We start from the raw sequence: 26,995 nt of genomic DNA on the forward strand, positions 1-26,995 counted from the left end.
GCACTCCCTCCCCTTTTGAAAATTGCCAATAAAAACCTGCTGGTTTTATGACTCAGGGAGCATCACAGAACCTGCTGACATGTGATGTCTCCCCTGGACACCCAACTTTAAAATTTCTCTCTCTTATACTCTTTCGCTTTATGTCTCAGACCAGCTGACGCTTAGGGAAATAGAAAAGAACCCACGTTAGCTATTAGGGGTGGGTTCCCCCGATATTTTGAAGGTATTTTAGAAACTATTACCAGCAGTTTTGTTCAGCGTTTACTGAAGTAAAAATAAGGTTAATCTTTTGTAAAGACATTGCAATACATTATCTCAGACAGAAAACATGTTATCACACATGAGCTCCAAGATTTTGAAGAAGTGATCAGTCATTTGTAGTTCATAATATCCTCTACAAATCCATGCTCCACTGTGGAGAATCCTATCACTGTAATATGTTTTGCCAAAATATCTTAGGATGAAAATAAGATCTGTGATTCCCACTAATAACAGGAAACGGATATTTGGTGATCTAAACTAAGCACATTTCATTTCTTTTAAAATTTGAACTTTTTAATGTTTTATGGATGGTATATTCTTATTTTATTTTTTAACTACCTGTAACAGAAAGCTTTCATTCAGGAAATAAAAAGGCATCTTGTGTTGAATCCAATTGATGCATATGTGGCAATTTAGGGGTCTATTTTAGAAAAAAAAATAAGACTGCCTTTGATTTGACTTGATAACATATAGATTATTACAAAAATCTCCCTTTTTAGCTTTCATTGTACTTCCAGGGAAATATTTTATGTTCTGTATCAAATCAGGGATTTACTGGTTGATTCACGTATCCATTCATGAAATCAGCATTACACATCAAGACACATTAATATCTTCTTATAAATTACTGTGATAGGAGCCAAATATGGTGAGAAAGAACAAGTTTTGGACATCTATTTATTCTTAATAGCCCAGTAACAAGGACATGTCACATAAATGTATAACAACAATCTTTCAAGATAAATATGTATGTGTGATATGACAATGTACAGATAGAAGGAATGAAAGTCTGTGTTAAGTAAAAAATATTTGGTGTAGTATGGCCTGAGTATATAAAGCTATGTTGGGGAACAAATCGTTTCTTAGGTTTCTGTGTTCTCAGGAAGACTTATCATACTATTCTCTTATCATAAGAAAAATATAAAATAATATTATGGCAAAAATTAAATAATGTATAAGAGTTTTTACATTTGCAATTTAAATGAGTTGAAATTTTAAATATAAATATAAAAGACTAAAGTGCTTTCAGTAATTTAAATACAAAAGATGAAATGTAAATATTCTTTACATCATTTCTTTATATCATTTAACTGCCTCTACTACTTTTCATAAATCTGATATTTAGAAACAGAACACTATATATTACAGTACCTCTTCTGTCTACAATTTTCATCTTAATTGCTCATATGGATCATTGGCGATATTGATATATCACATTTTAAGATTTTCAAGTACTTTTACTCTTCAAACTTTTCAAATAATACATTTACATCTTATGCAATAAGTATTTCTCTGAAAGGTTTTTCAGTCATTCCTTTTTTTTTTTTAAATGTTGGATTTATTTGCATTTTTGCAAAATGGTAAGCTAGATTTTAAATCAAACTCCACCCTGGATAATATATTAATAAAAATTTAAAATGTATATCAAAACATTGAGAAACTAAATTAATATATATTTAATTTTTTAATGTTTTGCATGCATTTTTAAACTCTTATTTGCATATTTATATATTATATTAAATATAAAAATATATATTATATTAAATATAAAAATATATATTGTATATATTACACACATAATACTACATACATAATATATTTTATATATAGAGAGAGAGAGAGAAAGAGAGGGGGTAGGTGATAAGAAATAACCAACCAAAGAATAAGTTGCAAGGGTAAACCACAAGGGAGTCAGTGTCTGACTGTGTTTATTTGTCTGTATCTAGGATTCTAGAAATCGAATCTTAATCAAACAGGAAAAAAGTATTAAATGTCAGAGACAATGGCAAATAAAGTAAAAAGCAAACACAGCCCATATGCAAACATATGTATGAACAACACATATAAACAATCAAGATATAATCTAGGTTTTTTGGTTAAGGAAACCAAGCTAGTAGAAAAAAATTAAAGTTCAGGATTAAGGTAAGTTCATTGGGGAGGGAAATCAGAGTTTAATAATTTTCAAATCATTGTACTGTCTAAGAAAATACTGAAAATAACATTTATACTTAAGTATTTTAAGGTAACATAAACATTTAAATTCTTAGAGCAATCATAAAATAATAAAAATATTACATAAAACTTTCATAATAGTTAAAGAAAAATAAAGAAATGTTGAAGGGAAACACTATTAAACCAAAAGCCAAAAATGAGGGAAACAAATCGAGAAAAAAATAAGAAAAATAGAAAATAATATTATGGCAAAAATTAAATAATGTATAAGAGTTTTTATATTTGCAATTTATATGAGTTGAAATTTTAAATATACATACAAAAGACTAAAGTGCTTTCAGTAATTTAAATATAAAAGATGAAAAGTAAATATTCTAGGGTCAGATATAGGGGGATATTTTTGGAACAAAGGATTGGAAATAAAGTTTTAAGGGCAAAAAATGAAAAAGGGAACATATTAATAAATAACCAACTTACATTTAAGAATTTATAGTTATTAATACACATTATAAAGAATAAAAAAACCCCACAATCTTTAAACTAGAGAACATTTTCAAACCATTTTGCCTACAAATGATTCATACCCAGAATATATGAAAACGTTCCATCTACCATGAAAAGACAAAACCAATTGAAAAGTAGATAAAGGTGCAAATGTAATTTCATAGAAATTGATTATAAATGACCAATAAACGTGAGTACCCTCTGAAGTTCATTACTAATCAAGAAAATGCCAAACAAAATTTGCATTCACTACATGGGCAGAAACTTTAACATCTGATAACAAGAAGTGTTTTAAAGGATGAGTACCCATGGGATCCTTTATTCACATTTGATGAGCATGTAATACAATACAAGCACATTAAAGATCAATTAGACATTACCTTGCAGTGTTGAATATGCACACGCACTGCAACCCAACAATCACATATGTATGTACACATGTAAATATGTGTATATAAACACAATGTATATGTAAGTATGCATATACATAAGCTATAGGATATGCATATGTTTATGAGACAATATGTAAAATAGTGTTCTTGGGAAGTATTGTTATTCATCAAATACACACATTTTCAGTAGAATGGATTAATATATATTTTATTGATACGATCAAATATTTACTAACAAAATTTATAAAATAATGTAATCGCTATTGAATTTACAAAATATTTTGCTGGTCACAACTATTTTAAATTTTACACTGTATAAATATTAGGAGAGGAAATAATATTCCACCAAATTCATCACAAGTCACAGACATAGGAGGTGACTGGATAGATGTATACATAGCAAGCATTAGATTTTAAAGTTGCTATTTGAATTGAGAGTAAAAGTCACTGATTAGCCATGAAACCTGCTGGTTAAAGTTGAACAATTGTTGACATTTCAAGTAGAATATTGAAGAATGAAAACATTTTTCAATGTCCACTGAGTCACAAGGCAGATATTCTTGCATTGCTGGGGACCAGAAAGAGTAGTACGATATAGTGGCTTATTTCTATTCAGAGTCAAATATAGTCTTCCATTTTACTTCATGACCAATGTTCTAATTGTAAAATTTATGAGAACATTTACAAAATTAAACGAATATACTAGATATTAATAATCAGGAAACTCAATATTTCTACAAAAACCAACAATAGCAAACGATTTGACTTTTTTCACAAGCAAGTATCAGTGTTGATATGATGATACCAATGGTGGGTGAATGATATGGTTTGGCTCTGTGCCCCAAACCAAATATCTCAAATTCAAATCCCCACTTGTCAAGGGAGGAATCTGGTGGGAGGTGATTGGATCATGAGGACAGTTTCCCCCATGCTTTCCTCATGCTGGTGAGTGAGATATCATGACATCCAATGCTTTTGTAAGTGATGGTTTCCCCTGCTCTTCTCTCTCCAGAAACATAGTGATGAAGGTGCCTGCTTCCCCTTCTGCTATGACTGTAAGTTTCTTGAGGTCTCCGCAGCCATGTGGAACTGTGGGTCAATTATATCTCTTTCCTTTATAAATTACCCAACCTCAGGGTACTTCTTTATAGCAGTGTGAAAATGACTAACAGTGAATTATTTATATTACTACACTAAACATATTTGGCTACTTAGAAGTGATTATTTAAACAAGTTTTAAGTATTGCTCACAAGAGTTTGCTTTATTATGGGTAGAACAGAGGCAAATGGGCATAAAAGTTTTATTCGTGTAAAAACTTATCTTAATCTTTCAGTAGTTACATTGTATTTTTCCCCTATAAATATTGTCTAGGGATTTTACAAGCATTTTATCTTCTTCAGCTTGTCTGAAGCTAGGGTCATTTGAAATATCTCAAAATTTAAACTCTTGTTTTGCCATTCACTCAAGACCAAATGCTACTTATGATTTTGTGTAATATACTGTCAAGAAAAAAACAATAGAATGGTATCATATTATGATAATTTTGAATTGTATTGCATTCTAATATTATCTTTCTGGGTTTTTTTTCTATTAATACTATCCTTCTAGGAGCAGAATAATTCACATGAAAAGGCATTTGAATATACATTTTGGTATCATTGATTGATTAAAAAGCAAAAAACTTAGGTTCTTAGATGACTTTCTTTTGCAGCAGTATCAGAGTGAATCTATATTTCCTATAGGGGAAGTAAAAAAGACACCCAATGTTCAGATGCATAAAATGCCTTCAAAGCCTGGCAGTGATGACAGAGAGTTTCACTAAGTGCTTTACTGGCTCTTGGCCATGTTGGCGGCAGGAGGGGGCAGTGTATCACTGGGTACTTTGCTGCTTGCAGCTTAGGCTCTGATATACATTACAGAGTGAGTATCAGAGAGGAGCTATTGATCAGAGATGATTTTCTCTCATTGAGAAATAGGCTTTCACTACCTTTTGGCCTTGTTAGTAAAACTAGTCAGTAAGAAAAATGTACACTTAGCTTCAGGGTTACTGGAGAGAAGGAAAATACTTCTCAAATGACATCATTAGATTCTAGCTGGATGTACTCAAAATTACCATTTGAATTTAATTAATGGGTCAGTTTTTTTTAATATAATTACTAGTTTAATTTCTCCTCCCCTCTACCACCATATATAGAAGATCTATAATCCATTTTCAAATAAAGACACTATGTTCAGTTTTCAATATAATTTTTCTACCTAATAATCAGACTTACAATTAAATTTGTGTTTAGGGTAAGGTTAGAGTTGCAGTATAAAAGTAGTGTAGATTGAAGAGCCTCTTACTCTTCACAATCACAACCAAATCTTGCCTGTTTTATCATAACCACCCTGACATGGTGAAAAAAATCTGGCCCAGAAAAGTGAACTCAGCTGTGTGAAGAATCATGCACACAGATCCTCCCCAGTGCCTCAGGCTCCTTGCAGACCGAGGTTTCATGCTCTTGCCAACTAGGACAGATTTATAAAGCTAGATTTCCTTCTCTGGCTGACTGACTTCAAAACCTATGAGGATGAGAGCCTTGGAATGGAATCAAAGGATACACTGCACACTGCAGATGGAAGGAAGCCTTTAGAAAATTCTTTGTGACTTTGATTTGCACTTCTCTGATGATTACTGATGTCGAACATTTTTTCTTATGTTTTTTGGCCACTCGTATGTCCTTTTATTGGGAAGTGTCTGCTCATGTCTTATGTCAGACTGGCTATTATTAAAAAGTCAAAAAACAACAGATGCTGGAGAGGTTGCAGAGAAAAGGGAACGATTATACACTTCTGGTAGGAATGTAAATTAGTTCAGCCACAGTGGAAAACAGTTTGGAGATTTCTCAAAGAACTTAGAACTACCATTTGATCCAGCAATTACATTATTGGGTATATATCCAAAGGAAGTAAATTGTCCTACCGAAAAGACACATGCAATCTTATGTTTATCACAGCACTGTTTACAATAGCAAAGACATGAAATCGACCTACATACGCATCAATGGTGGATTTGGAAAAAAATGTACTTTAACACCATGGAATACTAGACAGCCATAAGAGAGAATGAAACCATGTCCTTTGTTGTAACATGGATGCATCTGGAGTCCATTATCCTAAGCAAGTTAGTGCAGGAATAGAAAACTAAATACCTCATATTCATACTTATAAGTGAGAACTAAGAATTGGGTACTTATGGACATAAAGATGGCAACAGTAAACACTGGCACCTACTAGAGTGAGGAAGCAGAGAGACAGAAAGGATTGAAAAGTAATTATTGGGTACTGTGCTCACTACCTGGGTGATGAGATCAATCATACACCAACCTCAGCATCAGGCAATATACCCGTGCAACAAACCTGCACACATGCCCCTGAATCTAAAATAAAAGTTGAAAAAAAGAAAAATATTTCCATGCATCAGTTAAATCTACTCCTGCCATATGAAACACTCAACCTTTTCTTGGAGAAATGAAGCAAGGAAGAACATCAAACTCTATTAGGAGACAAACATATCATTATTTCTGTGGGATCATATCTTCTAAATGCAAAGCAAAAATGATTTTAGGGTTTACCATTCCACATTACACAAAATACACATGTAATACACAGACAAGATTGTAATTAGGTTAGCATTTAGATTAAAATTTATTTAACTACCACAGAATGAATGGAGTGTAATTTGAAAAGTACGCCTTCAATATTAACAACAAAAACAATTTACTGGACGCCTACTTTTTTTTGGATAGTCCATGGACTACACATTTCACAGATTCCTACCCTCTGTAAATGACTTATTAAAGTTTCCAACATAGATGCAATTGAAACAAGTTAAGATGGTTAGAAATTAATGACCTTCTTCTACTTATGTTTATTTTCTTGTTTGAGTCCTCCAAATTTGCTGAAATTATTTGTCTTTAACGTTTTCAGAAATGCTGTTAAGGCTGCTATTTTTGGAACAGTGAGAGCACTTATTTCTGTTCTGTCTATGCTGCTAACCTAATCATTTCAGAAAACACAATTTTCCTTATTAACCTCTTCTCATAAGGTCTTATGAAGGAATGACAACAGGGAGATATCAAGGAATTAATTGTAAGTTTTGTAGAAGTAAAAGAAATTTGAAGTCACGTAACCCAATAAAACAATCTGAGTCACTTCAGTGCCCCTGTTCTTATCCCATCAATCTTCCACCCTACACTGTGGAGTCATTTCCACTGGTCTGCAAGGTTAAGAAGAGTAAGTCTTGAACTAGATACCCAAACAGAATGCTATTCTGAGGTGCAAACATTGTCAAACCTTCCCTATGCTTAAGGAAACCCTCATAAATTGGGTGCTTCTCTTTTCTTACAAAATGCCACTTCTTTATAGATTATAATAAATTATGAGCTTGTCATTATGATTTGTTCACTAGAATACAACATAACTCTAAGAGTTTACAGGCAATTATGGTGTTTTTAAATATTTATATATGCCAAGTGTTAACATTCATTAAGTTAACAGGAACAATTTTCAATAAGTGCATTAATGGTCAATATAACCATTTTACCAGTTTACTCATATCAGAGACAAATCATTGGATTTTAAGTTTTTATTGTGGAAGTTGAGGCAAGTAAAATAAAATTAAGTAACACAAAGCAAAAATGTGTGCCTCAAAATAAGATAGGAGTAGTATGAATTAAGTTTGTAGCTTTTGGTTAGTTTGGTCTTAGGAATCTGTTATGTAGTTTGATATATAAAAGTGGTTCTTGTTATGTTCAACACAATCCTACATTTGGAGTGAAGATACCTGTCTCCTTGTATAATAGTCTTTGTCAAATAAATGATATTAACTTCCAACTCAAAAAATATTAATAAAATAGAGTAAATCTAAGGGGAAAATAAAAATGCTTATAGGGATGAGACACACATGTCTCTTTACACATGCACACACACTTACAACTGCAATGTAGTTTATTTTCAGTTGTTCCACATTCTTGTCAACACTTGCTATTTGTAATTTTAATTTTAGTCATTCTAGTTGTTGTGTACCTGTGCAATTTTTATATTGGTTCTGTTATAACTTCCCCTAGGGAGGTGTGTGTGTGTGTGTGCTGTGTGTGTGTGTGTTGTTAAAAGAATCCATAAAGATACTTTGATTCTACTATGGCAAAAGAATAAAGACACATGACATATTTGAAAAAATTCATTGCACTTTAGGGATTGATTCATATTTAATTCTCATTAAGAATGAATTTATAGATACCAAAATGAATAGTTATGGTAAAATGTATTCTAAATTTGGTTTTGTTAAGCAATTAATACGAATAAAATACAAAAAATGTATCTACAAATTATGAGTAGAATAGAATTAGAGTAGAAGGGGAGAATTTATAAAAACCATCCTAGAAGAGGTTAATCAAAAGTACACTTTTACTTTTAATTTTGAAAAATCTCAACACTATGGAAAAGTTGAAAGAATAAGGAAATGTATGTTCATATTCCTTCTACATAAATTTACCAAGGTATTTTGCCAAATTTGCTTCCTCTTCTTTGTGTGTGTGTGTATGTGTATGTTTTGCATTTGATTAAATACTTAGGAGTATATTAAATACAATAAGACACTTCATCCTTAAATAATTCAGCATGCATTGTCTAAGAATATAATACTCATTCTATGCAAGTACAGTACCATTATCATGCTTAATATGAAGATTTATCTTTAATTATTTTAAATCAGGTAGGGTTTACTCCTTGTTTAAACACAAAACATTTAATTTGGAGAGATCCCAGGCAGTCTTCTTCAGGAATTTTTCTTTCTCTATTTTTTAAAATTGTTTCTACATCGCACTGGTGAACTTGTGCTCTGTTTTCTATAAATTGGAAGTTAATCTAGAGCTCTGATTATATTTGAAATAATTTTTTTGTAATAACACTTTATAAAATAACTTATGTCTTTATGTTGTATCACATCAGAAACACAGTGCCTGGTTTTTCTGTTACATTTCTATGACTATTTAGATAATGAACCTATAATGAGTCGGGAACTGTCCTATGTATAAAGAATGGAATCTAATAAGGTAGGTAAGATTCTCATAAAACTCTCCATCTATCAGAGAAAAGAGAAAATACACAAACAAGATAACTTCTAATATGCATAAATAACTTAAAATAGGTTACTGTGATGATACATGAATGGGTAGCTATCTCAAATTTGGTGGTCAAGTAAGTCATTTCTGAGGAACAAAACTTAACCCAATTTTTTTTTGTGATAAGCATCAAGTACCCACAGGTCGAGGAAAATGGAAGAGAATCAGGATTAGGGATGAAAAAACATTGAACTTTATGTAACATATGCATACATATACACATATAATATATACATATATACATTTATAATACATATATGCATACATGCATATATATGTGCATATATTATATACATATGTATGCATTTATGTCTAAGCTATGAATTTTGGTCTTTTAAAATGTGAAATGACTTTTTGATGCCTTTTAGGAAATGTCACTGGACTTGCAATTCTGGGGTTTATTTGGATATAGTCAGGCTCAGGTATACACCTTTAGGAGTTATCAGCATGCACATAAAATGTGAAATAGACAGTTGAAGGCCAACCAGAGAGAGAGTATAAATGCAGAAGATAAGTGGTCTTCTGATGGTTATTTCAAATACTTTGTCATTTCCAGGATAGTTAGTACAGAAATAGCCAGCCAAGGAGACCAGAAAACAGCCAGTGGTGTATAAATAAAGCAATGTTCATAAAAGTCAAGAAAAAATATGTTTTAAAATTGTTTTTTGCTATGCAGAATGTTGCTGAGCAGAACAAATATAACTCCACTATGTAAGGTTAGATGGAGATCCTTAGTGATATTTGGAAAAAAAATTTAAATGAGGTACCTTCCCAGTTACCTATTTTGACATTGCCATATCTTTCTTATTCCCCGTGTTTCTTTGATTATCATAATATTATATAATTAATAACATGAACTAGGCTGGGCACAGTGGCTCATGACTGTAATCTTAGCATTTTGGGAGGCCAACAAGGGTGAATCACTTGAGGTCAGGAGTTTGAGACCAGCCTGGTCAACATGGTGAAACACTGTCTCTACTAAAAATACAAAAATCAGCCAGGTGGTGCACTCCTGTAATGACAGCTGCTGGGGAGACTGAGGCAGGATAATCGCTTGAACTCGAGAGACAGAGGCTGCAGTGAGCGGAGATCATGCCACTGCATTCTAGCCTGGGTGACAGAATGAGACTCCCTCTCAAAAAAAAAAAAAAATCATGAACTCTGTCACCAGCTTACTTGGGTTCTTTGTGATATTGTATATGCTACTCATCCTGTCTTTGTCCAGTCTCTTCATTTAAGAAATGAAAACAATATTTGTATTATCTCAATTTTGTATCTTTATAAAATACACATTTGGGGCATTGAATATGTACAAAATCATTAGAATAGTGTCAGACAAACTGAAGATACTATATAATTAATTATTATTTCTACTACTACGATTGTTCTTGTTAGGTTATTATGGTTATTATTTATGCCATTATTATGTGTTTCTGCTAACCATGCTATGAAATTCCTGTTTGTAATGTTTGTCAGATCACTTCCTTGTCATTTCTAAAAGATTCTTTCCTAATTTAAAAGCTTTTATGTTACACTTATTTACTTGTGTTTATCATGTCACCTCTGCCACTTGTCCTTGCAAACATCAGCCAAAGGAACATCTAGAATGTTAAAGAATTTCGCCAAATGGCATTTATCTCACTTGTTTCACCAAATGATCAAGATGCTCAACCAAATGATCAAGATGCTGTGATTTCTCCTGTAAAATCATGTTCCTTCATCCATTATCAAGTCCCTGGCAGTGATCCACTGACTGTTTTCTCTCTTAATCTTCCTATGCTTTTTAATGAAACCTGCAAAAATGTCCATTATCCGTGAATCCTCTTTTGGCACAATCTTACCTGACTTTTTATTTCTGCTACTCTTTTATCTCTTCACACCAACCCCTCTTCTCCTTCTCATACAACCAAAGTTATCTACAGGTAGTGATTTCATGCTTTTATGTTTCATCATGGACTCAGTCTGAGAGCCTGAGAACACGCTCCTTATTTATTCTTATTTTAGAATTTTCCTATTTCTGCTGTAATGTCTCCTGTCTCTCACTATTTCTTTCTTCCCTTTCTCTGTCTCTCTCCACACACACATAGATAACATTATTCTTATATATTATAAGAATATATATATTATATATATATAATTCTTATATATTATTCTTATATATTATATGTTATATATTCACATATATAACATTATTCTTATTGATATCTGTGGCATAGTATATTTTATGTTAGTCTTTTACTTATTTCTTACCGAGAAATAATTCATTATAAATGTTTTAACCTAACACTAATTTGGGGAACCTAGGACACAGCTTTTTCTTTCTAAATATCAGTATTGCTGAAACATGCTTTCTTCCCGTTCTAAGTTGAATTTAATCACCTCTTTCATGTAATATGCCAAATTATGAGGGTTATGTTGTTTAAAAAAGCAAACTTACAACACATATCGTCCTAATAAATGATGTACTTTCCCTTTAGAAATGTATTATTTCATACAAAAGGGCTGACAATTATACAAAAGTACATCTGTTTGCAAGAATATTTAAATCTAATATATATTTATCATCAATTGTCTTTCCATCTTAACATCTGACACATTGATTTCAAAATATTTGTTATAAATATTACTTTTTGGTCACTGTCAAATTTGTTTTCTTCCATGGGTTTTAACTACAGAACCCCAGTAAAGCCGAGAATATGTTTTTAACAAACTAATGTCATCCGTTCTACCCCAATATTTAAATAAATTTAAAACCTAGAGATAGTTGCACATCCGTATACCTGTAACCTACATATGTTGATTGCTATTTTGCCACGTTTGAACACTAGCTCTTTTCTCTCTTTCTGTCTCTTCCCAGACATCACACATGTCTGATGAGTTGTAGACATAATTCTCCCTAATGGGCCATGTGCACATTTTTGCCTAATAAAAAGTACACTCCCCTTTACAACCCACAACATACAGTGATTAAACATTAGAAATTACACTTTAACACTGTCAGTTATCTGTCATGCTAACTTAAAATGCATGGTCAAATATCCCAAATTATCCTAGAAATGTTCTTTATAGCTACTTTTTAAATCCATGATCCAATCAAGGTTCACATCATCCCGTCCTTTATCTCTTACGACCGAAATTTTAAGCTATATTTTTGTTTTGTTTTTTACTTCGCTGGCATTTATAAAAAATCCAAAACAGATTTTTTTTACAATACTCTTCATTTGGATTTTTCTGAAAATACTTATTAAAACATAGTCACGTTAAACAATTATTTTGCCTCAAATATATATATATATCCCAAAGATATATATATATTTTTTTAGATTGCAAAATGGGGGAGGTGGTATCCATTTATTCTGAGTCATGGTGATCAGATTTACCTACTGTAAATATAACTTATTCTGTTTGTTATTGGTATGTAATCTGTGTGATAATATTTTAAATTTGATGAATTTGTTCCTCAATTAACTTTTATTAATTGGTCGGTTTAATTAATTTGCTTGGTTTTAGCAATTGTTGATGATTTTTGGATAAATCAACTATTATTGTATGACTGTAAAAAGGTGAATTTTTATTCTATCATTCCTTATAAACTTATTAATAAGTATATCTTGAGCAACTTTCTGTTCTCTTCATTCCTAAGTTAAAATATATTCGACAGAACTATTGATTTATTTTATTCAATGGGTTATATCTCAGGGCTGTCAATTAAAGGTAAATGTTTGTTTGTTTTTTTCCTAAGTTGATCAATGCACACCTCTTCAAATTGGCTCCTGTGTCCTTTTAAATGTCCCATCAGTGTTTTTAAATGCTTGTCTTTCTCACACAAGAGGTTTAAGGCTCCCCTTGTATTTCTCTTGAACCAGACCTGTAATCAGTAATATGCTCAATAATTTACTGCTCCTTTAACTGGAGAATGAAATGAGATTGCAAAATACCTCATGGAACAGATACCTTTACCATTTCATCCAGCAATACAGCTTCTGGGAATGTACCCAGTGACACAGCTCCAACGATACAAAAGCATGTGCATTAGTATGTTTATGGGTTGTTTTTGAAATAAGTAAATATGAGAAATAACCTACTTACTCATATATAGATGTTTGTCATATTTTGCTGTTGTAGCTGCAGAATTGAACAGTATTTGTGAAGATTTGTTTTTGTAAATAATATATTATTTTTTTTACTTATGTTTCAGTGATTCTTTTTGCTGCTTTTTAAATTCTTAATATTTATGCTTTTCCCCTTTTTTCCTTAATTAATTTAACCAGTGGTTTTTCTATTTTTATTTTTTGAAAAACAAACATTTAGCATATTAATTCTACATTTAAGGGATTTTCTGCACCACTGATTCTACTTAATTGTTCCTTTATAATTTTTATTTACTGCTTAAATTTAGTGCCTTGTTCCTTTGAGTGAAAAATTAATTACTTTATTTTATTATTTGATTTTTATACTTATACTTTTTTTTTGTAATCAGTGGTTAAATATTTTCCAAAATTATGATACGTAGTAGTTTTCATTATCAATGTTATATAAATTCTTCTGCTTCAGTGTAAATTTTCCTTACCATCAAAAATTGTTATCAGAGAGTTCTTGTCATTTTTATTATGTTTAAACATTTCTAGGCAGAGGAGACTTTTTCTTTAATATGTAATTTCATTGCATTGTAATCAAGTCATATAATTTTATTACATATGCTCTATGGAACTTATTGATGCTTTTTTTGTTATTTAATATATGTCCACTCTATTTGAACTACTTTTCTGACTTGCTGTAAATTTTTTATGTTCACAATGCTAATTAACTAGGGAAAAAACATTGTTTGCTGTGTCCTGTATGGCCTCTTTTTACCCAACAGGAGGTGAGGAAGACCTAGCATTACCAACTGTATTCACCAAAGTTTGGATAGGGGATATAATCATAGGGAAGTCACATAATTATCATATCGTAATTAATCAAACACATTGTTTCCACTTCTTTGGGGGTAGGTTTCATTTTGCATGAGATGATGAAAGAGTACAATTCTCTTGTTTGTTAAAGACTCATTTAATTGTGGTTTTTATCCACTCTGACGGGGCAAAGCCGCTACATTCGGAGAATGAATGAATTGAACACCAAAAATCATATCTAATAGGAGGCTAGTAATATTTCATATAACCCCTGCTATTCTGAGGTATTTAATATCAATTTTAAAGTTATGACTCTGGTATTTCAATTTGAGAACTCACGACACTAGAGATTCCATGGATAAGGTCTGGTATTTCTCTCCAAAGTAACTCTACATTTACATGTAACAACTTGTATTTTTTTAGTTTTATTAAAGAGTTGTTTATTCTTACCTGGAGCTTGGGAGGTATTTCCAAATTAAAGATCTCAGTGGCATGACACAGCAGTTATGTATACTATTATATCAAAAACCGTAAAGAACATTAGATGGCAAATTAATGGGTTCTGATTTTAAACACCAGTCTTAAACCTATCTGCTCTGTCTTCCTCTCCCATAATAATGCCTTTACTTTCAATAATCATCTTCAAAATAACCATGGAGAGCAGATGTGTGTGTGTGTGTGTGTGTGTGTGCGCCATTTCCCTTCAATTCTGCACTTTTAATTTTTCCACCCATTGCCGATTCCACAGAATTATGTTTTTTACACTGCATTGACAAGTTAAGTTCTATGTAAAAAATTACAGTTAGATTGACAAGCTTTCACACATCAACAATTTAACACTACCTCACCAAACATTTTTACCATATAGAGTCTAGAATGTCAATATACTAGGTACAGGTTCCAGGCCACTTTAACCGGGCTGTGGGCTAAGTTGCTGGAAATGAAACTGGAGTACCTATACACTGCAGCAAATCCAGGCAACATCGCTGTCCATTACTCAAACCTCTGTCTGCTGTGGTCATTGCATAGCCCTTTGGGAGTAAGATATTGATCACAACTCTCTGGATGATTCTCATTAATCATGGATCTCACAACAATTTTAATAGAGTACAATGTGCCTTAGTACAACATAACACAAATCAACATTTCGTTTTTCTTAAACTACTGCATTCCAGAGAACACCATTATAGGAAAATAAATCCAGAGCCAGCATCCCAAGTATAATGGTTCTGTAGTAAATAGCTGAGATAGTTGTTAAATTTTTACCCAGAGAAGCAGTATTGATAACAACAAACAGTAAAAATTTTGGCAGATAAATTAATAAATAAATGTTTATCACATATTGGAATATCTTGCAATGCTTAAAACATTAAAATGTTAAAATGAATTAACCCATGTGTCCTAATGGTTGATGACTTTATAAAGCATGGATATGAATGAATATAAATTAGGTGAGGCTCTTGAAAATAGCAGAAATGTGACTTTTGAAAGACAATCCAAAATAATTGCATATATTGCTTATGGGGGCAATGTTGTCATAAAATTCACAAACACTCAAACTAGTGGTTCTCTATTCAGATGAAGATAAACACTAGATAGCAAAGTATTTTGTTGAATCGGTAACACATTATTTATTTTAAAAAAGACAAACCTAAACAAATATAGATGTTAACATATGCCTAATTTTTGTGTTGGTTACAAGAAAGTATACCATATTGTTTTATATTATATTTTCTATACATTAATAATATTTCAAGTCCAAAACCAAACACACACCGTAGGTGAATCGTATAGACTGAATTGTGTCCCTCCAATTTTGTGGGTTGTAGCCTACGAAATTGTGACTGTTTTTGCAGATAAAACTTTTAAGAAGGAAATAAAGGTTAAACGAGGTTATAAGGTGGGAGCTTTAATCCAACAGAACTGGTGTCCTTATGAAAAAAACAAGGAGACACAGGGAGTTTGAGTGCACAGGGAGATCCTATGAGGACACAGCAAGAAGGTGACCTCTACAAGACAAAGAAAGGGGCCTCAGCAAAATCCCACCTTTCCAGCACATTTATCTTGGACTTCCCCACCTCCAGAACTGTGAAAAATAAATTTCTGTTGTTTAAGCCACCCAGTCAGCGGTATTTTATTAGGGTAGCCCTAGCAGACAAATCCAGTGGGGATACACATTCTTTATTTAGCTCATTCCATGATTTTGACCAAAATTTGTCTTGCTAGTGCTTTCTCAAGTGATCTTTCAAGCCTTTCCAAGTGCCATGACATCTCCTTTCTTTAAAAATTATACTTCTGCCATGTTTTTCTCACTCTACCTTGAATGACAATATGACTACTTTTTCCCACCTCTTCGGAAAACCCCTTTGTAGCTTTTCTCCCCAGTAAAAGAATTGTCCTCATTCATTTGAGCAGATGTTTCCTTCTTTTTTATTTTGACTTGCCTTTTGGCATTTTGCACAGTAAATATTTACACACTTCTCTTTACAAAAAATTATATTTTATAATTTAAGTTAACCTTGCATACAATTTCTGGTTAAAAATGTAGGCATTATAAGTAAGATTAAACTATCATTTTACCATATAAGATGAGAAACCCCTCCTCACACCTCATATCTGGGATGCTTTCCAGGCATGTCTTTTATATATTTATTTATGTTCTCTTTATATATGTATATGTGGGTATCTATCTATCTATCTATCTATCTATCACAAAATATCCCACTTTTACTTTGGAACTTGTTTTTATTACTTAATAGTATATTTGGAAAATCTATGCACATTTGTAAACCCAGGTTTACATTTTCTTTTTTTGCTGACCACGTATCGTGGCGTTATATGAATAAACAACAGTGGACTTAGTGACTCTCTTTTAAATTATTATTCAGGTTTTATTCAAAGTTTTTCTGTTACCACAATGTTGTTTAATGAGCCAATAATTATTTGAACATATGAGTATCCCTAAAAATCGATTTGCAGGTGAAAGGGTATTAACTTTTTAAAATTCACTAGATAAATGGTTCTTAATGCACCTGTTTCCATGTGATTGGTCACCAATCTCTGCTCAATGTTACTTGTTTAAATTCTGCAGCAAATACACTGATCATCTCTTCCCAGCACTCATAATTTCATGGGGGAAAGCTCATTTTATTCTTAGAATATCCCTGCCAAATATAGGTATGCATACATATATATTACTTCATTTTATATATGGGAAATAAGCTACATGGCTTGATCTGGGACTAACATCACCTAACTACTAGTCTATTTAGCCTTAAATATGTGTATAAATTTCCTCAAGTGAACAACAAAATTTTTTTTAATCAGAAGGAATAGTTTTACAACAAATATGTTTTCATGAAAGTTACATTTTTAATTAAGTGTATAAGCAATATATATACTATATAATTAATATCATATAAATATATATGCCATATTATGGCATGTTCTATTCTCATAATGTAAAAAATAAGCATTTAGTGTGAAATTTCTTGAGTTTTCATGTATGGGGAAAGCATTTAAAAATAATTAGTGGTTATTGTTATGCTTATATTGATGTTATATTTCTATTTATCTGTGAAGTCAAGCTGTGTCATAAGTGTGATTTATATAAAACATATTTGCTCTGAAATACAGATGAGAAATGCTATATGACACCATTATTTCTATTTCCTGTTATTCTAAATTTTAATTGTATTTCTCTTTCATTCAAGTGAAGATAATAGTTTATTTTAATTTAGGGAATAATTGCTACAGCTCATAAATTACTTGCCTCTCTTCATTTTTAAGAGATGAACTTTTACACTGTTTCTGTGTACTGCAACTTTTTAAAAGTTATGATCAGCTAAGCATCTCCTGATTAAATATGAGCAATGAAGCAGGAGGGTCAAAATTGCATTAGAAATCCAGTGTGTCTCCCTCTTCCTAAGCACAGATGTGTACCTGGGCCTCAGAAAAGTAAAAAAAAATATGAGATTAGCATCATAAACAAAAGGAGTTTCTTTCTCTCTTTCTTAAGTCTTATGGCCTCTCGTCTGCTTTATTATAACCTCAACCTAGACCAAGTTTTTCTCTGAGGATCACGTAAAACAAATTTAGTACATTATAAGAGTTTTCTGTACTGACTGCTCTACTACCTACCTCTTCCTCTCTTGCTGCAACCTAGCGAAATAAAAATACATTTTGTCAACTTGTTAACCTGTAGAGCTTCCCTTGTGGGTAGGAGGGGGCTAGAAAAATTTGAAGTAATCTTGAGAAACTGTCCATTTTACAAATGAATGATACTGGAGAGGAAATAATTAATAATGGAGTGACAGCCTCATGACACAAAATCATTTTGGACAGTGATACAGGGAGAAGAAGGAGGATTGATTTTAGCTATGGACATGGGGAGTGTTGCTTTTGGGAGAGAGTGTGGAAATGAGGTTATTAATACGTCTATAAATTTTTTATATAGCGAAAACTTTTTTTGTCAGGTCTCCACCTAAAACTGTTATTAAAATGTTGCACTGCTTTTCAATGCTTTGGAGACTGGATTTGTAATTTTTAATTTTAGCATGACACTCTGTTAAGTTCCAATTTTGTCTTGTTTTATCCAGGTAATATTTATTTCCTGCTGTAAATGAACCAAAAAAAGGAAAAAAAGAAAAAAAAGAAAAAAAAAGCTGTATCTTCCCATAGTTTAATTGCCCAAAATAAAATAACAAAAGTCCCTTTCTGTAGTCTACATTCCTAAGAGACAATACTGTTTGGTCCATTTTTCCCAGTTGATTTGTCTTAGCATAATTCCCTGTTATTGGTGGGAGAATAGGGCACAGAGGTAGATTTCTTCACATAAATATTATTAAAGGGATTTAATTGGGTATGTGGGAGCCCAGTTCTTAAAAAAGATTCCTTACAGTAGATTCTTATACAACTCGTGATTTTCTAAAGGGCCTGGTGCTGTTTGATTAGATAATACTCCTCATCACTTATTCAAAATGGTTTATTATCTGCCAAAGAAATGCCCTAAATCATTAGATATCAAGTTTATGAAGGTTTTTACATATAAAATTAAATGGCCTTACTATTCCTTTTGTATCTAGTTGCTTCTCATTTAATTATACCACACTGCTGAAAGATTAAACTATCCTTTTCCCTCTTTTTTTTTTTTTTGTCAATATACATTTCAAAACCCTTAATTATTCTCTTGCCCTTATAGTTAAATCATGAGATTTGTCACTGAAGTCCTCGCCTCATTGGATCAGACTCAACCCTCTACTCCATCTGGATTAATGTCCTGCTCCCCATACATTGTATTTTGTGTTCTATAGTTCCCAGCTTAACCTCACAGAGCTCCACAGGCCAAAAATGCAACTGATGTGTGTGTATGTGAGTGAGTGTGTATGTGTGTGTGTTTTAAACTAGAAGGGAACTCCAAATAATCTAAGCCAGCTTCTATCATTTTTTCCTATAAGGAAATATTAGACCAGAGTATTTAACTGACTGCTTTAAGATCCCAGTTAACCAACTGAAGAGGTAGGAAGAATATGTATGTTTTCCAGTTTCCAGTCAGTCACATCACAAAGACTGCTACACCAATAGCACCAGTCTCCTCTTTTCTTTTCTTTTTTCCCCCCAGCTCACAGTAAGCAACTTGTGTATTTATAACCTATGGGAAAAAAGATAAAATAAAGTTAACTCTGAACAACAACAAAGCTTCTTGCTTTTGTATTTCTATGTTGAGATGGCAGATACCAATAAAAACTGGCCAAGTTTCAAATCTCGTCTGCCCTCTTGTCAAGGATGAAGACCTCACAGAAAAGGTTAAATTTTTATGTCATAAAAGAACAAAATTTGAAAAGAATAAGCTGAAAGATGTTATGGAATAATAAACACAATCCCTAGGACAGAAAAGAAAAGAAACAGAATGATACAAACCACACAAATATTAAAGGAAGACAATAATTAACAAATCAGCTTACCTAACTAAAATCTTTTAAAAGCTTAACAAAAATGACAGTAAGCCTGGAAAAAATAGAAACAACAATTGAAACTTATCTCAGTGATATCAATACTCTGCTTATTAAAAGTAATGTAAATAGCTCCAAGAACTGAATGATGTAGCCTATATCTTGGATATTTCAAAGAAAAAATCTCTGGCTATGTTATTTAAATTAGAGTATTTAATATTAGGTATTAAGTGTCCATTAGTTGTCATGTAAACTCAGCTACTCATGAAAGGAAAGAAATCTTAGTAAAGATTATAAATGACCTGTTTATCAGATTAATAAAACTGAATTATTACTTGTACTTGGGTAATACACTTAATTCCTCAAGACCTCAGTGTCTCTCTTAAATGATACAGAAAATCAGACTTTTTTAGAGTTTTAAGCATAAGTTTAGGTATAATACATATAACAACTGGTTCATGTTACGTGGCATAAGTAATAATTATTATTTAAAAAATAATACAGAAACACTGATTTTAGTAGTATATTTACCATTTCTAAAAACTCTGTTTTTAAAAAAAATATGGTCTCTTTTCTCTAAAAGCATTTCTTGGCAGTTCTCTTACAATTGCCAAACATAACTTCAGCAAAAAATCCAACTTATTGGGAAGGAAAATTGTAGATTATTACAATCCTAACCAAATTTATATCAAGAGTAACAGACAAATACAATGCAATTCTGCCCTGATTGGAAGAAATTCCTGGAAAGCAAAACAATTCTCTACAAATCTGTCAAAATATGCAGATTAAGTAGAGAGTTTTATCTGACCAAATTAATGGTTTTTTACCATTAGGCTGGTAGGAAACTGGCAGGCCTTATTTCCTAATTCCGATAAAATGTAGTGAAAAAAAGTCACTCAAACAGCAGCCTGTGATGAAAGCAATCCCTAGCTGACCTAATTGCTCATTAGCATAAGACACTTCCTCTCCTCCCCCGCCAGTGCCATGACAATGTGCATGTCACACCAATGACCTGGAAGTTACCTCTTTTTTCCATGTCAATGACCTGAAACTTACTGCCACTTTCCTAGAAAGTTCTGAAAAATCTGCCCCTTAGTTGGCATTAACCTACCCTTAATTTGAATGTAAGTAATAGCGGGTAAAAATGGGTATACATAGAGCTAGTCAACAGCCCATAAGTGTGGCTCTGGGCACACTGGCTATGAGTTGGCTCTGCTGGGCAAGGAGCAGTTGTGGCTCAATAAATGATTGCTGTTTAACACTGCCGCCTTGCTCTTGAATTATTTCCTGGGTAAAGCCAAGAATTCTCCTGGGCTAATTACCAATTTTGGGGATCACTTGCCCAGCTACATCATGGTGGCAACCCTAAAGGGACAAATATGGTGAGAGGTGGGGCAAGATGACAAGATAATGAGACAGCCATCAGTGAGTCGGCAAGACAGTGATTGGCTGGACAGTGAGACGACAGTCAGCTCGATGGCAAGAGATGGAGACAGCAACCTGACTGGTAGATGTCAAGAGATGGTGAGTTTATTTATTTTTATTTTTATTTTTCATATAGTAATTTTTTAAATTTTTTTTTATTATTATACTTTAAGTTCTAGGGTACATGTGCACAACGTGTAGGTTTGTTACATATGTATACTTGTGCCATGTTGGTGTGTTGCGCCCATTAACTCGTCAGAACCCATCAACTCGTCACTTACATCAGGTATAACTCCCAATGCAATCCCTCCCCCCTCCCCCATCCCCATAATAGGCCCCGGTGTGTGATGTTCCCCTTCCTGAGTCCAAGTGATCTCATTGTTCAGTTCCCACCTATGAGTGAGAACATGCAGTGTTTGGTTTTCTGTTCTTGTGATAGTTTGCTGAGAATGATGGTTTCTAGCTGCATCCATGTCCCTACAAAGGACACAAACTCATCCCTTTTTATGGCTGCATAGTATTCCATGGTGTATATGTGCCACATTTTCTTAATCCAGTCTGTCACTGATGGACATTTGGGTTGATTCCAAGTCTTTGCTATTGTGAATAGTGCCGCAATAAACATACGTGTGCATGTATCTTTATAGCAGCATGATTTATAATCCTTTGGGTATATACCCAGTAATGGGATGGCTGGGTCATGTGGTATTTCTAGTTCTAGATCCTTGAGGAATCGCCACACTGTTTTCCACAATGGTTGAACTAGTTTACAATCCCACCAACAGTGTAAAAGTGTTCCTATTTCTCCACATCCTCTCCAGCACCTGTTGTTTCCTGACTTTTTAATGATTGCCATTCTAACTGGTGTGAGCTGGTATCTCATTGTGGTTTTGATTTGCATTTCTCTGATGGCCAGGGATGATGAGCATTTTCTCATGTGTCTGTTGGCTGTATGCATGTCTTCTTTTGAGAAATGTCTGTTCATATCCTTTGCCCACTTTTTGATGGGGTTGTTTGTTTTTTTCTTGTAAATTTGTTTGAGTTCTTTGTAGGTTCTGGATATTAGCCCTTTGTCAACTAGCTGGCCAGAGTGCTGTGTCTCGTATGAGATTGTACTGTGACTGTTCACCCTTCTCCCTGCTCCACTGCATGTCAGCAAGTATGACAGCTCTTAAAAGAGCCTTGGTTACTGTTTCAGCTCTGCAGGTTTAGAAGATCTGTTTTTTGTGTTTTTTTTTGTAAAAGTTTTATTGACGTGTAATTACCAACCATAAAATTTCACCTGTTTTAAGTATACAATTCAATTTTTTTTTGTAAATTTATAGAATTGTACAATTATCACCATAATCCAATTTTGGGACATTTACACTACCCCAGAAACATTCCTCATGCCACTTTGTGATCAATCTCCATTCCCAACCCTAGGAGCCCTCTCCCAACTCAAGGCAACCACAAATCTCTTTCTATATATTTGCTTTTAAGAAAAGATCTTTCATATTAATCAAATCCTACACCATGCGATCTTTTCTGTCTGGCTTCTTTCACTTAGCCTAATGTTTTTGAGGCTCATTTATGTTCTCAATGATCTTTATTGTTAATAAGATCTTTATTGTTAATAAAACATTGTGGGAGGTAGCTGATGGAGATGAAAACTTAGAGCACATGTGCCATTTTCTATATCTGATTCAGGGTTTTTCATGGACAAATTTGGCAGGTTTTCAGAGAATGCAGGGAAGTTTATAGAGGAGTTGGTTAAGTTGATATGTTCTTAGATTTAACTCGGCATGACTTGCAATGATTGCCACCTACTTGCTGTGCTGTGGAGGAGAAGAAGAGAATTCTGAGTGCCACCCAGGAATCTGCAGATGGAGTGGCTACACGTAACAAAGGCCTTGCCAGTTATCACATGGGGGGAGATGCAGTTCCAGATATGGACCCTCAATGGGATAACCAAGGGGGTTTCCCAAGATTTGACTGCAAAAAACACACAGCAACTTTTAAAATAGAAAATATATATGTATTTTTAAGTATGAGATTAAACTAATTATGAAAATAGTAGAGAAATAACTCAGGGGAGGGCCAAAAATCTCACTCTGTTTCAAGGCCATTTGGTGGAGGTACTCAGGAAATATACTAATGCAGACTCAAAAAACATGGAAGGGCAAGGTCTCCCAGGCATGCATTTTATTACTCAATCTGCCCCTGACATTAGGAGGAAGCTATAAAACAGCAGTGAGTCCTCAAACCCCTATCAGCCCACCCTGAAACATCACCTGTGGAGTTTAGAACAAGAGACAGAGTTGAGGAAGCAGAGAAATAGCCAAAAGAGCAATTGCTAGCAGCTGCTTTAGGCCCCTTCCCCATCTCCAGGTTACCTGTACTGAGGAAGTGTCTTGAGATCTATGTCCAGGTTGCCCAGTTGAAAGCCTCGAACTCACTGCCCCCTGGACCAGAATCAGTGTGCCTACTGTGAGTCAGAGGGCCACTGGCAATGAGAATATCCTAACCATCCTTAGTAAGAGAAAAAAATAAACTCTGCCCAGCAATACTAGAGCTAACCTTCTTTCACTTGCCCTCAATGAGCTGCATTTACTGGGGGTCCTGAACTCCTGACCTGAAGGACACCTTCCTGCAGCAGCATAAAAGTGGCCCAAACAATTTTTCTGAGTGTCTCTGCTGTTGGATAGATTATTTGATGGCTCAGGGCCATCATGGCCTCCCCTTAAGCAATGTGGTTTTCCCCTTCCCATTTATTTGTTACTATGGGATCCCCTTCTCTGCTTTACCCTGTCTCCCACACCTATTGGGGAAAACAAAGTTTAGCCAAGTTGACACATACCAATTCTGTGCATAACTTGAATCCAATTATCTTGTATGTTCACTTTATTTGGGTAATTTGTACAGCTACATATATTATGTGAATCTATATGTATACATACATGTACATATATATACATGATAGTATACATGATAGTAAGGTGTATGAAGGGGATCTCATAAAGGAAATCAATGTAATTAAAAGAATATAGTTTATAATATTCTTTCTAAAGAGTAGTTTGGGGGCCGGGCGTGGTGGTTCACTCCTGTAATACCAGGACTTTGGGAGGCCAAGACAGACAGATCACCTGAGGTCAGGAGTTTGACACTAGCCTGGCCAACATGGTGAATCCCCATCTCTACTAAAACTAAAAAAAAAATTAGTAGGGCATGGTGGTGGGTGCCTGTAATCCCAGCTACTTGGGAGGCTGAGGCAGGAGAATTGCTTGAACCCAGGAGGCAGAGGTTTCAGTGAGCCGAGTTCGCGCCATTGTACTCCAGCCTTCACAAAAGTGAAACTCCATCTCCAAAAAAAAAAAAAAGAATAGTCTTTATATGAAAACAGGTTTTATAACATATCACTTGGTTTTCAATTGTATAATCTGTTTCTTTTAACATTTCTCTGATTCATATCTAAAAGTTCAACTGTTGTGTCTTATGGCTTTCAGAATTTTTCCCTTTGTAGAAGGTCTGAGATAATAACTCTCTCCTTCAGCATTATTGTCAGCTTCTATAGTTTTTTTCTCCTTCAGCTATAACTGTTGTTATGGCCTAATGCTGAAATATTTTATCTTATCTTATATAAAAGCAATGTTTTTTTCAATATTACTTGATTCTATACTCTTAGTTTCTCTTGATATGTAACCTTATTTTTGGGTTTTGGTTTTGACACTTATGTTGCTTTAAAAGATTTTAAAGGCTAATGAGTGCCTATTTCCCGCCCCGCATATTCATCTGCTCTAGTGATATAGTTTTGCTGTATCCTTACCCAAATCTCATCTTGAATTATAGTTCCCATAGTCCCCATGTGTCGTTGGAGGGAATAAGTGAAGATAATTGAATCATGGGGCTGTTTCCTCCATGTTGTTCTTGTGATAGTGAATGAGTTCTCACGAGATCTGACTGTTTTATAAGGGGCTTCCCCATTCGCTGGGCACTCATTCTCCCTCCTGCCATCCTGTTGAATGCTGCATTCCATCATGATCATAAGTTTTCTGAGGCCTCCCCAGCCATGTGGAACTGTGAGTTAATTAAACCTCTTTCTTTCATAAATTCCCAGTCTTGGGTATGTCTTTATTAGCAGCATGAAAAAGGACTAATACACCTATAACATTTAATTAGCTATGAAACCCTGAAAAACTAATTCAGATCATGATAGAAATAGGCATTCTGACGTGCCTCACTCTACCCACTTTTAAAATTTAGGCCAGGCTCAAAAGGCCCTTCAAGACTATGGAAATAAAGTGTCGGCTCCTTCCACAAGAATTTGCCTTAATAAAGCATGGAAAGAAAAATCCCTTGAGGATCAATTACAACCAAATTGGAAAGGCTCTTGCAAGACATTTGATATTATTTGGCTGTGTCCCCACACAAATCTCATCCGTAGTTCCCATAATCCCCATGGGTAGTGGGAGGGGCCTGATGGGCAGTAATTGAATCAGGGGCAGTTGCCTCCATGCTGTTCTTGTGAGAGTAAGTGAGTTCTCACAAGATCTGATGGTTTCACAAGGGGCTTTTCCCCCTTCTGGTCAGCACTTCGTCACTTATCCTTGCTGCTGCAATGTGAAGAAGGACATGCATGCTTTCCCTTCTGACATGATTGTAATTTTCCTGAGGCCTCTGCATCCATGCTGAACTGTGAGTCAATTAAACCTCATTGCTTTATAAATTACCCAGTCTTGGGTATGTCTTTATTAGCAGCATGAGTATGAACTAATATAGTATTGTTAGATAGCCCCACTACTGTTAGATTTTAGGGAATCACTAGATGGGTACACCTGTCTGGGGGTAAAACAGTTTCTTACGAGTCCCTACAGGCATGAAAGGATGATATCAGGACCTACACATGCGAATCCCTAGAAGACTTAGAGCTGTTTTTTCTCAAGTGCACAGGTAAATAACATGATGTGTGTGGGTACAGGAGCATTAATTTTTCTCTTCTCCTTTTCTACTGTTTTGGAAAACTGCCTCCTCCAGGGAAATACCTCTTTTGTCCTCTTTGAGCGTAGAAGCCACTCTAAGGCCCAACCAGACACCATGCTGCCTCTCCTAATCCTCTTGCTCTCCAATTAACCTAATACAGTGTAGGAGGGGAAAAAGACTTCATAATAAATGTTTCAAAATTTATAGCATTCATAAAGGGAATCATCTTCATGGATGTTGGATCTATCATCAACCTTCTAGCACATTTGGCACATCTCTATCCCCAAAATAGGGAGTTCCACTTTCTGGCATATCTGGAAAATCTCATGACCATCTCTCCAGACCTTCTCATTAATCATAGTGATCCCAAATTACCCAGACCCCTATTTGTTAAGACGAAGTCTCTCCCACTGAAAGAACTCCACCTTATCCCCACCACCACTATTATCTGGACCTAGGAAGTGGGTATCTATATCTTTAGTACAGTAATGAT

The sequence above is a fragment of the Chlorocebus sabaeus genome, chromosome 18, assembly GCF_047675955.1.
Source record: "Chlorocebus sabaeus isolate Y175 chromosome 18, mChlSab1.0.hap1, whole genome shotgun sequence".
Classification (NCBI taxonomy): Eukaryota; Metazoa; Chordata; class Mammalia; order Primates; family Cercopithecidae; genus Chlorocebus; species Chlorocebus sabaeus.